Genomic DNA, 13,691 nt, shown 5'->3' on the forward strand with positions numbered 1-13,691 from the left:
TTTTTAAAAAAAAAAAAAAAAAATACCTTTATTTTCATAAGGATTAGAAAAGCCCCAACTATAAGGTCAAACCAGTGATTTCATGGATATAGTTCCTTGGGATGGTAGTGAAATAAAGTTTCCTTTTAAGTAAATTTGAAGTTCAAAGTGAGCTAACAAAATATATATATATATATATTTTTTTGAGATGCAGTCTTGCTCTGTCGTCCAGGCTGGAGTGCAGTGGCCGGATCTCAGCTCACTGCAAGCTCTGTCTCCTGGGTTTACGCCATTCTCCTGCCTCAGCCTCCCAAGTAGCTGGGACTATAGGCGCCCACCACCATGCCCGGCTAGTTTTTTGTAATTTTTTTAGTAGAGACGGGGTTTCACCGTGTTAACCAGGATGGTCTCGATCTCCTGACCTCATGATCCACCCGTCTCGGCCTCCCAAAGTGCTGGGATTACAGGCTTGAGCCTCCGTGCCCGGCCACAAAAATATATATTGCATTAGTACAGTACAAAAGGTTTCCTGATATGATGGCCATTTGTGAAACAACCCCTGACTAAGTGAGACTGGGGACACTGGGGTCATCTTCCCGAGGGCCCAGTCCCTGCCCTTGAAGTACTTGTGGCAACCCACAGTGGCCAGAAGTGTGGCTAAAGGAGAGTGGCCTGAATAAAGCTTCCAGGAGAAGGCTGGGGGTTCCCTGGGCACTGGAGAAATAGCTCCAACCAAAGTCAGAGGGTTGCCTCCAGTAACCCCTGACCTTCCTCCTCCTCTACTCACCCTCAACACCAGCCAGAGGTCTGCAGTCCATTGGGTGCAAGTGAGAAGGAGGGGACCCTCTGATGCCAAGAGCCTTCCATTTGCCCAGGCCTTGTGGATTCTGCCATAGCATTGCTGCTGGAATCCAGCTCCACAGTTCAGGCCTAGTCCTGCCTGAGCCCGAAGGACCCTTCCCCCTTATGCCAGAGAGCCAGGCTCCTCTGCCTTCCTAGGGCTTAGGACAACATTGGGACAGGTCTCCAATTATCATCTCCCAGCTGCTTCCTTCCTGGAGCCAAAAGAGCTCCTCATCCCCTCTCTTACCCCCTCTTTATGCCAGCACCTCCTTCCCTACCTCCTGGGGGATCTCAGTGTGTCTGAGGTGGAGCAAACAGTGTACCAGTCTGAGATGGGTGGTGACTGTGGAGTGGGAGGGTCCCCAGGTCACCCAGTTTTCCCAGGCAGATTATGGCAGGGAGGGGTCCCACCTCCCAGCTGCTGGAGCAGGCAGAGGGTAGGGCATGGAGCTCACAGCTGCACTTTATGACTGCAGTCCCACAAATCTCACAGTCGGCAGTGGGGAGGGGCTAGTGAGCAGCCTGCACAGACAGGGGAGCAGGGACTACCCCTCACTGCCTCCTCCAGGCCGCCGCTCAGCCCTCAGGTGCTCTGGCATTGGGGCCAATGGGGTGAGGCGGGCAGGAGCTAGATACTAAGGGGTGGCAGAGAGAGGGGAGGGGGTAGAAGAGATGATCTGCTCTCTCTGAGGGGCGGTGGCAAGGAGGAGCTTTGATGTGAAAAGCTTTAGAATCTGTTTAAGAACCTTTGAGATCCTTGGCTTTTATATAACAAAAAAAGTAAGCTGAGGCTCCGGGAGAAGGGAGTGCCTGGGTAGCCTAGCTGTCCTGGCTTCCTACTTTGTATAGCTTTAACTTCTTTCTGCAGGGCCCCAGCTGAGCTGGGAGGATGAACCTGGGCTTCTGGTTGAGGGTGGGGGAACATCCTGTCCTTAGGAGAGGGAAGTCAGTGACCAGCCTTCTGGGGGGCTCTGAAGACTCAGGAATGATTTTAACTCTTTCAGCAGGCCAGGCACTTGAAATCAACGTTGGGAGAGAAAAACCCAGGCCAGAGACACCCTGGGTGTTTTAGCAACTTTTCTGAGATCCCAGGTTATCCATTTATTTATTTTTGAGACAGGGTCTCACTCTGTTGCCCAGGCTGGAGTGCAGTGGCGTGATTATGGCTCAGTGCAGCCTCGACCTCCTGGGTTCAAGCTATCCTCCAGTCTCAGTCTCTTGAGTAGCTGGGACTACAGGCACGTGCCACCATGCCCAACTTATTTTGGGGGTCTGTTTTGTTTTGTAGAGATGGGGTTTTGCCATGTTGCCCAGGCTGGTCTCCACCTCCTGAGCTCAAGCCATCCACCCACCTCAGCCTCCCAAAGTGCTGGGATTACAGGCATGAGCCAGCACACCCAGCCTCGTTAATTTAGGCATTTATTCAGTCTACAAATCTCTTCCCTTTCAGAGCCTAAGAACCTAATTTGTAAAATGGGGATGTTAATGTCTAAACTCTGCCTTTGGGCACAGAGTGAGAGGCTGGCAAGACAATGGTGGAGAAAGTAGGTTGTTTTCTTTTCTTTTCTCTTTTTTTTTTTTTTTTTTTTGAGACGGAGTTTCATTCTATGGCCCAGGCTGGAGTGCAATGGTGTGATCTTGGCTCACTGCAACCTCCGCCCCTGAGTTCAAGCCATTCTCCTGCCTCAGCCTTCCGAGTAGCTGGGATTACAGGCACCCACCACCATGCCCAGCTAATTTTTGTATTTTTAGTAGAGATGGGGTTTCACCATGTTGGCCAGGTTGGTCTCCGACGCTTGACCTCAGGTGATCCACCCGCCTCCACCTCCCAAAGTTCAGGGATTACAGGCGTGAGCCACCGCGCTGGGTGAAAGTAGGTTGTTTTCAATGAAAGAGATTCCTGAGCAGCAATAGGCTTGTTGGGCCGCAGCAGCCTGACCTCTCTGCTACCCCTTCGCCTGTTCCAGCCACCAGCAAGTCCTGGGAGTGGCCCTGATTTTCCTTGAACCTGAGCAGCCCAGGGAAAAGACACAGGGATCGATTCCAATCTAGCAAGCAGATCCAGGCACCGGCCAGCCCTGCACAGATCAATGCATCCTGTTCCAGGCAGGAAGGGCGTGAGAGACCCGGGCAGGGGTCTTAAGCAGGGCTGGGTTCTCCTGGGAGAAGGATGCGGCATTGCGATACAGAGAGACGGAGACAGGGAACTCTGGGGGAAGGGAAGCAAGGCTAGGGTACCCTGGGGGAGGGGCGTTGGGCTGAAGGTTCCCTGCAACCCAGGGATGGGGTTGGGGAAGCCAGAGACATAAAGGAGGGGCTCAGGGCTTCTCCTTTCTCCAAGGAACCTCAGTGTGCAAGGCTGACTAAATTTTTTGAGTCCGAGATTCAAGCCACAGGGAAGATGCCGAGAACTGGCAAAATCCAGAATCCGAATGAGGGGAAGGGCAGGGTGAGGAAGGCAGGTTCTGCCACCCTGGGCTCAGCCTGCCCCGTCTGGGAAACGTGGAAGGTAAAAGTGGCCTGAGGCTGGGGTGGCCGGGAAGTGGCGGGCGCCCCCCAGTGGCCGGCTGGGAGGACGGCACAGGTGCTTGGGAAGAGTGACGTTGTCATTTGTTTGAACAACTCCAAATTCCACATTTATTTATGAGCCTCATTTATTTTTATCCTCCACCACATTCTTTTACATGAGATCACTGTAACTCATTATGAGAATTAAGATCCCAACATCTTAGTGACACCATCTCATAAGCCACCAAGCCGGTCCCCAACTGGCATCTTTACCCCAGATATAACCCTCTACTCTGTCCTCTGGCCGCCCCTGGGCAACATGCACACATGATGTCATCTGCAGAGGAGGAGAAGGGGGAGAGGAGAAGAGAAGGAGGGAGAAGGAAGGAGAGAGGCAAAGGGACAAAGTAGAGGAAGAACGAAGCCACCAGCTCAGGAAAGGGAGAAGAGGACTTTCTGGGGCCCCTGACATGAGTCCTCCCCAGGCCCAAGTTCAAGATCTGGAAATCAGGTCCCTGTAACCCACTCTGTGGAGATCAGGAGGCTGGACAAAACCCCTCCCTTGGGGACCTGAAAGGCTGTCACATGTGTGCCCCTGACCCACTGTCTGGGCAGGAGTAGGAGCTGGGGTATAGCCCTGGTGGGAAGGGAGGGCAGGAAGCGCTGAGGGTGAAGACACCAGCTCACAAGCCCACAGGACATGGGGCTATGCAGGGCAGCAGGAGGGGAGCATGAAGACAGCTGGAAGGGTGGAGAACCCGCCTTAGGCCACACCCATGAACACACACAAACACATGAGGCAGCATGAGGCTCCCCCAGTCCCTCCTCTGCAGCCAATGCTATAGGAGCCCAAGTCACCCAGGAGGAGCCCCGAGGCACTGCCACCTTCGATTGTGCCTGACAACTCCATCCTGCTGGTGCCTGCTGCAGTAGGGAAGCACACTGTGTGCTTGGAGGTTGGAGGCCAGAGGACAAAGGTCAACCAGGACTAGATATGTCTCAAGCTTGACAGAGGCTCTGGGAACCCGGATCAGGGGAGGGGATCCTTTGCTTCCCCTGCTAGTGAAGGAATCGGCCTCCCCGTCCCTGGATTTCCCTGGCTCTGCCTTCCTCATGTGCCCATACCCCTCAGCCTCTGCTGGCTGGCTGGCTGGCTGTGGGTCCTTGGAGCAGAAGCCCATCTGTGTCTGCTTTCTAAAACCATCTTTTCCGCCCCATACCACAGCAACCAAAGTCATTTTCCGGGCAATTGCCTTTCTGTAAACATTCCTGTGTAATATCCCCCCAAATTGCTAATACCCAGTGCCCTGTTGAGTCTCCCTGTCACTCCAACTACAGCCTCGGAGATGGAGGCGTGTGATGGGGGAAGGGCGATGGGGGGAAGGAGGCAGCTGGACTGAGGATCGGAGACAGGGGGCTCCTGCCTAGCTCCTGGCAAGGGGGGGGGGCGGCCAGAAACTCTGCACCTCCCTACAGTGATCTCCACTCCCTGCCAGCCCAGCACCACCCCCTGAATGTCAGGCTCCACTTCAGGAAGAGTCTGCCTGGACTAGGAGGGAAGACAGAGAGGAAGGGGGAAGGGAGCCCACTGGACAGAAGGCCTGAGACAGGGCCTGGGAGAAGGAGCTGACTTGAAGGCGTGGAGGAGATGGCTAGAAAATAAAGACTCCTGGTGACTGGGGCAGGGCACTAGGGACACGGGGCAAGGCCAGGCAAGTTGTCTCCAAGGAACGCCAGCTCCCCTCCCCACCAAGGGTGACAAGTAGGACAGAGAAAAAGGTCGATGCCGGGGGGATCGAGGCCATCCTCCCAGCGTGGGCCCTGCTCACTCCCTGGGCACTGTAGTGGACGGGGGCAGGGGGAGATGGACAAGGCAGGAGGTGTCAGGTGGTTCTTGGCAGGTGACACACCTGTTGCCCCTCCCTCACCTCCCAGCCCTGATCTATAAAGCCACCATGGAGAAGGGTCTGGAGCAGGCCGATTTTTCTCACCATACAGCAAGGGAAACTGAGGCTCAGGGAGGTTGAGTGACCTAACCTGAGTCACCATATGGACTCCCTTCCCCAGGGGTGGTGGTAAGAAGGGGGACTAGGACTGTGGCCTATGACCCTGTGGTTCTTCCATCCCCCTGCCCAGGGAATCCCGCCACCCACTTCCCAAGTTCCACAGAAGCTGGGCATCCAGGTGGGATGAGGGATGATGAAGCCCTGGAGGACCTTGGGGACCTGAGAGGCTGTCACATGTGTGCCCCTGACCCACTGTCTGGGCAGGGGTAGGAGCTGGAGTATAGCCCTGGTGGGAAGGGAGGGCAGGAAGCGCTCAGGGTCAAGACACCAGCTCACAAGCCCACAGGACATGGGGCTACAAAGGGAGGCTGGGGAGGGTGCGGGGTACTGCCAGTCACAGCTTTGTGCAGGCAGAAAAACACAAACCAATTTGTGCAGATTTGAAACCTACTGAAGGTCACTTAGTTGGTAAATGAGTCGGAATCTAATGAAAGGACCTCTTCCAGGCTGGGGGAAGGCGCTGACACCTGCCTAGGAAGAGCGGTGAGGTTGGTGGCCTGGGCCCTGGCTGCTACTGGCAGAGCTGCTGGGGCTTTCCATGGGAAGAGCAGATTTGAGGGGGTCAAGCTCCCTGTGGGTGGGCACCCAGGGAGTGGGGGGGTGGGCATCGGATCCTTCCCCGGCCCAGCTCTTCCATCCCAGGCTGACGGTGTCCACTTGCACAGAACAGGGCACTCCCAGGGCAGGACCCTCACCTCCCCTCTCAGACTGGGGCCTCCTGATGGCAGAGGGGCCATTCCACCCAGAAGGGCAGAATTGGGTGGGGTGAGGAGGCCCAGTAACCACATCAGGAGTGGGGTGGGGTTCTGGAGACACTCAAAGATCCCAGGCTTGGCCTCGGTGCCACCTCCACCAACTGCACTGGCTCTGCGTGACTGTGGAGTCCTCGCTTCCTTCTGCTTGTAGTTGTCCCTTCCCCAGGGCCCCAGGCCACACAGCACAGCAGCTCTCAGACCCTGGTGGTAACGTGGGGCCTCCCCTCAGCTCTCATCTCTCAGGAAGCGGTGGCCCCCTCCTTACCCGTCACTGCGATGGGGAAACCACAGTGCTCTCTCTCCAGCCAGATGCCTTTCCCAGGCAGGAAACCAAGGCTCAGAGAATAAGCCTGACCCAATCTGTAGGAGCTGAAGGCAGAGCCCAAAGTGGAACCCAGGGGTCCTGGCCCTCAGGGACAAGGATTTTTCCATTCCACGATGCCACTTTCCAGAAAGCAGCTGCCTGGGGAGCCCCTCTCTAGGCCACGGGCCCCAGGAGGACATAGACTAACAAACTCCTTAGGAAGGATCAGCAGCAAAACAGAAACACCGCAGCAGGCTGGCCAACAGGGAGATAAGCTGGGGCCCACGGCCCAGTGATGCCCCCAGCCCAGGGGGATGCTCTCCACACAGAAATCAGGGTCCCCGCAGGGCATCCCAACTGCACATTCAGACAGGACTCCCCATCCTTGCAAAATGTGCAAGTCAGCCCCTTGCCCAGAATTCCAGAGATACAATCCCCCTTCTTCCCCCCATCCCTCCTCTCTCACACACAGCATGCAAAGCTGTGACATTACCAAAAACCACTGCACCCACTGACTAGTTATGTGCCCTTGAGTAGGTCAGGGGACGCTCAAGCCTCAGTCCTCTCATTTGCTTTAAGAAGAAGAAAAGAAGAAGAAGAAGAAGAAGAAGAAGAAGAAGAAGAAGAAGAAGAAGAAGAGGAGGAGGAGGAAGAAGAGGAGGAGGAGAAACAGAAGCTAATAACAGGCAACAGGCATGCAGACTGCAGACCCCAGGTGAGCGCAGTCAGTTCCTTCTGATCTACCCCGGAGCCCGATTTCCTTCCACCAACTGTCAGAGTTCTATCAGACCCAGGACTGTGGGGCTGTGATTTTTGGCTTCTAATGAAGATCTGGCTAATTGGCTTCCCTGGGAAGGGAGGGGACAGAGATATGGAGGGCAGCATGTCACCCCCAGTCTGAAGCTGGAGCTGGAAAGGCTGGGAACAGCCCTGGCATGTGCCCACACAGCGCTATGTTAACCAGCTAACTCCTGTGTGGCAACTCTGCTGCTCACGCTCCCAGGGAAGGTGTCCTGTCAGCTCCACATCTCCTTGGAGAAACAGCCAAGGGGAACACAGGCCAAGGGGGAGGGGAGGAGGGAACACTGGAGGGTGGAAAGGGAGGGGAGCCGGTGCCTGTCCTCAGCTCTGCCATCATTCTGAGGAGGCTACCAGAGCGCCTTCTCCCCAAGGGGCACTCCAGCCTGAGTGCTATGCCCCTCTGTGTGTGAAAGGGATCTTTCCCCCACCCTGCAGCTACTTCTGGCTGAAAGCATGCCCGGGGGAAGCATCTTGTTTCCAGGGGAAGAGACTCCAGTCTGTTGGAAGTGAGTGGTAGCAGCCCCACCCACCACCCTGCCTCCCCATAGGGAAGCATTTTCAACACCAAGTACTCATCAACAGGCTCATCAGTATTGGGCAGGAGACCCAGCCTTGCCCAGATGCTCTTGATATACTCCTCAGAGACACCACCTTTCATGGGGAGAGGCTCTCCCTAGGAGGCCTTGTCCCAGCCCCATGACCCTAGCACTCAGACAGCTCCCTCGGCCGCTAGAACCAGCAGGGTTCCTCCAGGTTCCCAGCACACCCTCAGTCATACACATCGCCCAGGCACACACATCTGCTCACTCATGCTTCTACGTCAAACCTGTGCACCTCGCCTGCCTGCCCAGTACTTGCTCACTGACATGGGTCCAGCCACAGCCTACCTCACCTGCACCCTCCACCTGACCTCAGGTGATCCACCTGCCTCGGCCTCCCAAAGTGCTGGGCTTACAGGCATGAGCCACCGTGCCCAGCCATGATAACCACTCCTGAACACCCACACATATTCATGACAGTCTACATGCAGGGGTCTACATACCTGGGCCCACCAGGGTGCCCCACTCTGCCACCTTAGATGCCACAAAGACAGGGAGGGTGCCATGCCAGTCCACACAGCTCATGCAGGGCATCTGGGGCCCGCTAAAGTGCCAGGTAGATACATCTCCAGCTTGGGGTGAAAGACAGTGGGGACTTGCCCATCCTGAGTCCCTCATGGAGGCGACATCTCCAGCTCCTTTTCCTCTTTGCTAGGTTCGGGGCTCCCTTGCTGAGGTGTTTACACAATGTCTTAAAATAGAGGAGTCGGCCCAGTAACCTTAAGGCCACCCCACTCTGACCAATGCTTAGCCAACGGGGTGATGTTCATGAGTGAGACCCTCCTCTGGGACCTGGGTGCCTCCAGCCCTCATCCCACCTCTATAGGTGCTCAGCGCCTCCACCAGGGCAAGGGGGCCTGGAGGGCCTTTGCCCAGCTTCCAGCTCTGCTGATGGGGAAGGACAGAACTGCTGGGACCCAAGGCTTAGCTCTCACCTCATGGGTTAATTTATCTGCCACCCTGCAAGCTAGCTAAGAACAAACAGCCGAATCTGCAGTCCATGATTCTCTCTCCATAGGGACACCCCATTAGTATCCCGAGAGACTCTGGAGGATGGGGCGAAGGCAGCCCGGTTCACAGTTTGGAGAAGGTAGGAGACTTGGCAAGTCTCCTGCTTGGACTCTGGATCTAGGCAGTCTTTGGAAGCCAGGGCCTGGTCAGATACCAGGGGCATCTTGTGGAAGTTCTCTTTGTTGTCTAACCTGAGCCCTCCCATCAGAGCAGCATCTGGGAAGGTGGAGCACAGGCTTCAAGGCAGGGGAAAAATAAACTATCTCCCCTTCTGCGAAAGACACAAAGACTCCCATCCTCCCTTCTCCAATCCACACATCCATCTTGAGTGACGAGGTTTAAACCCAGCATCGCGCTTGCTGGAACCCGTGGGAAATATGGACCAGCCATGAAATGATAACCACTCTTTATCTTGAGACAGTCCTGCTCTGTTGGCAGGCTGGAGTGCAGTGGTGCAATCTCGGCTCACTGCAAACCCCTCCTCCCGGGTTCAAGCAATTCTCCTGCCTCAGCTTCCTGAGTCGCTGGGACTACAGGCCCGTGCCACCACACCCGGCTAATTTTTGTATTCTTAGTAGAGACAAGGTTTCACTATGTTGGCCAGGCTGGTCTCAAACTCCTGACCTCAGGTGATCCGCCCACCTTGGCCTCCCTAAGTGCTGGGATTACAGGCATGAGCCACTGTGCCCAGCCATTATAACAACCCTTGAACACCCACACATATTCATGATGATCTGAAAGGGCTCGTGCAGCCATCATCCTCTTCATTCTCACAGTCACCTTGTGAGGTTGCAAACCCCTTATTTTACAGGTGAAGAAACTGAGGCTCAGGAAGGAGTGACTTGTCCAAGGTCAGAGTTAAGTGGAAGAGGCTGGTCTCAACTGCAGGAGTGCTTAGCCCAGGTCCTTCTTCTTTCCCCTACACCCTGTTGCCCCTGAGGAAGATGCGGATTCTGCCACCAGGTCATCTGTGAGTACTCATCTAAGCCATTCAGTCAGAGTCCCACAGGTCCCCTCTGTCCGTCCTACACCCTAAGAAGAGAACACTGAAACAATCCTCCTTCCCAGCTAATCTTGGGCGCCATCTGCCCAGTCCTTTTAGGGGGAGTCTATTCCCCAGGGCTGGAGGAGAGGGAGGAAGCAGAGCCACCCCCAGATCACAGAAACCCAGGCTGGAAGTGGGGTCCCACAGTCCTGAAAGACTTTCTGGGGACCCACCTTTCCACAGACCTCCTTGGAGCCTTCTTGTACCTGCGCTGGATATGAAGCCCTCCCAGCCCCTGCCACAGGCTGTGCAGAGACAGAACTGCAAATCAGGAGCTCCAGCCAGTCAGGTCTTGGATACTTCCAGGAATGGAGAACTCATTACATCCAAAGCACCAATCATCTTGTGGGGTTTCTCCTTCCTTAAAATGAGCCACAGTCTGTGCCCATGGCCCTCAGGGGAACCTGGGGGAAGGTCATGACCTCTCCCTTTGGAGCAGAGTGGAGGCTCCTGAACTGGAACCTTCTGTCATGAGCCCTCAGGTCTTTCCTGTGTGGCGGCCCCGCTGGCCATCTGTATCGCCCTTTGTTGGGTAAGCCCTATGTCACCACCTCTCTTGGCTGGTGGCCTTCAGAACTGCTCTAATGATCCAGATGAGGTTTGAGCAGCACAGGTGACTCCTGTCTGCTTCTGTTACTAAAGTGTCTTCGCTAGTGCCCCTCCTGCCCACACAGCACATTTGCCAGGAAAAACAAATGCTCAGGGCCTAAGAGCCCTGTTCCAGGGCCAGAACGTACCTTCCTCGGCCCCTGCTCCTAACTCTCAGGCCTCCCCCAGCCTTAGACCTCAGGGGCCAGCCTGACTCCTCCCTCCTGGGAGGGGTGAAGTTCCTGGCCCAGTTGGCTGAAACTGCTCCTTCCAGTCACTTCCATTCACCTTCTGGTGCCTGGCCTTGCTAATGTCACTCAAGGGGTCTGGTCTGAATCTTAGCATCTCCCAGCAACTATGTCCCTCAGAGCCCCAGCTCTAGACACCAAAGGGTGTGCCCGGGAGTCTGAGTGGGCAGCCTGCTCTGCCTGGAATTCTCGGGCTAGTGGCCTGAGGCCCAGGATGCCCCTGTCTGGCAGCCAGTCACTCTGAGAACTGGAAAACCACAAGCCCACATGATAATATCTGAGGCATATTAACCACACAGTGCTTCCTCCTTGCTAACCTACTTCCTCCTCCCTGCTCTGCTGCCAGAGGGCCCCAGGCTTGGAAAGAGAGGCTCCCTCACCCTCAGCTGCTTCCCTGCAAGTGCCCCATGTCTGCATCCCATGCTTGTGCAGTGGCTAATTCTGGTGTCTCATCAGACAGTAATTATGGGGGAATCAGCAGTGCCGTCATCTCTGCAGCTCAGCACCTGTCACCACGCCACCATCCCCAGGCTGCTGGGATGGGACCGGAAGCTGAGGGAGGAGGGGTGTGCTGGGGTGAGGGGCATCTGCACCCTTCCTGCTTCTGCAGTCCTCACTTCCCCTCCCTGCCTCCCCAAGGTGAGCAGTGCACTTCAACCAGGTGGTACCAGCCACACAAGTGCTCCCTGTTACCCGAGGCAGGTACTGAAAGCAGGTGCCATGTGTCCCATGTATGCATCCCCATGACCAAACAGAACAGGCAGAAGGACACAGCAAGTCAAGGCTCAAATCTCACCTTGGGCACTTCCCATACGTGTGACCTTGAACAAATCATTTCAGTCCTCCAGGCCTCAGTTTCCCTAATGGCAAAATGGAGAAAATAGTGCCTCCCTTGTGAAGACGGGAAGAAATAAGGTGTGTAATAGCACAGTGCCTGGCACATGTGTGGTCATGTAGTCATTCAACAAGCAATTCATACACAGCTACTTTAATGTGTTAGGCAATATGGGGATGCCAAGATGAATGAGATGATTTAGCAAGGATCACACTGTGGCTACACTGAGGCACAGGCTTTTTTTTTTTTTTTTTGTCGGGAGGCAGGGATGGCTAATAGTATTTGGTTTTATTTCTTTGAATTTTAATACCTCTAAGGAGCACAGGAAGTGAGGTAAGGAAGAGCAGGCTGCAGAGGCAGGAAGGCACCCCTCTCCTCACCACAGTCCCCACCATTCCCTATCATCCTCATGCATTGCTTCCCTCATTTGCTGCCCCTGAAGGTACTGAGTTTGCTGCCCCCACAAGCAAAAGTAGGCTAGTGGGCTTAGTTATGTCCAGAACTGGTGACTGTTCAAGAAAGGTTACATTAGGAGCCACCAGAGGTTTGACAGTGCTCCAGGAGATCAGAGCGGCGAGCCCAGAGGCGGTTGCCGGGGAAGAGCATTTCAGGGAGGAGCAGGAGTGGGAGGTGATGAAGAGGAGCCGAGCCGCAGAGGCAAAGGCCCACAGGGGAAGAGGCCAGACCCAAGGGAGCTGCTGGGGCCCCCACCTGGCTGCAGCACGGACTCCTCAGGAGGAACAGGGTGGGGAAGGAAGGTGATGAATCTTAGCGTGAATTCTCCACGGCGCTGGGCCACAGAGGAGCCCTGCTGCCGGAGTGCAGAGGGAGGCAAAGGTGCACGAGGGAATGGGGTGAGATCCACACAAAGCTTCAGGTGAAGGCGGGGCGGCGGGGGGCGAGGGGTGGAAGGGAGGGTGTAGGGCTGAGGCTGCCCTGTTAGAGACTGGGACTCTCTCTCTGACCTCAGGCATGCTACTTAACCCCTCAGGTCTGTCTGTCTCTTCCCCCACAAAACAGTCAGCAGCAGTGAGCTCACAGGACAGTTGTGAGGGTGAAATGAACTAACGCTTGTACAGTGCACAACCTAGCATCTGGCTCTGAGGAAGCACCCTATAAATACTGGCCATCAGTGTTTTCATTATTACCAGTCATGATTTTTTTTCTCAAAACTCAGCAATGACTAAATGAGCCCCATCCCCTGAAAGCCCACAGAGGGAGCACAGGTCTCTTCTAACCAAAACCAGAATCAACAGTGAGGGACTGACCCTGGTGTCCACTACCATGGTGGCCTCCTCCCAACTCCCACCCCCTACACTCTCAATAGGCATTTCAATAATCCTTCACAGCACTCTTTCAAAAGCCATCCACGTCTTATTCCACTCTGGCTGATAAAGCCAGGACAGGGGCTGCTTCACCTTTTTGCAGAGGTAGAAAGTAAGTCTTGTAAGGTACTGAGCTTCCCATCACTGGGGGTATTCCAGAAAAGGGTGGGTGAAAGAGAAGAACATTCAGATCTCAGAGGCCCTTGCCCCGGCCCCCTCTGCCTGGTTCACTGCCCCTGAGCCCACCCCGCAGGCTGAGCCTTGGCCCCTCTACTGTTTGTGTGGAGAAGCGGGTAACTCACGCGAGCAAGGAGAAAAAGGGCTCCAATTTCAAGTCTCTCCGCGTTCTCCTGGCTTCTCCCGGCAGCAGCCGAGGATGGAGGAGGGAGGGGAGCAGTGTCGTTGCTCTTTTAGGAAAACGGTAATTTTAATTAAGAGGCAGACAAACGAGCGCTCTGCAGATTGTCTCAGAGCAAAGTTATTAAAAAGCCATCAAGGCAGTGGCAGCCACAGTGGCAAGGAGAGCTGCCTCCCCCAGCTGCCCACCTAGATTGTGGCTGAATAGCAGTTCAGAGAACTGGAGAAGGGCTGGAGGACATGGAACCTGAAAATAGCCCCTCTCCTAAGAAGGTAGGGCAGCACCCAGATAGGACCCAGGGTGCAGCCTGCCCAACCCTGGGCAGTAGGTGGGGATGCAAAGGGCACCTGCAATTAGGCAGCCCCTGCTGTGGGCCAAGTCTGGGCCCATCACTACTTTTCTTTTTTTTTTTTTTTTTTTTTTTTT

This window comes from Rhinopithecus bieti, unplaced genomic scaffold (assembly GCF_001698545.2).
Source record: "Rhinopithecus bieti isolate Rb0 unplaced genomic scaffold, ASM169854v2 scaffold_10685, whole genome shotgun sequence".
In the NCBI taxonomy this organism is placed as follows: Eukaryota; Metazoa; Chordata; class Mammalia; order Primates; family Cercopithecidae; genus Rhinopithecus; species Rhinopithecus bieti.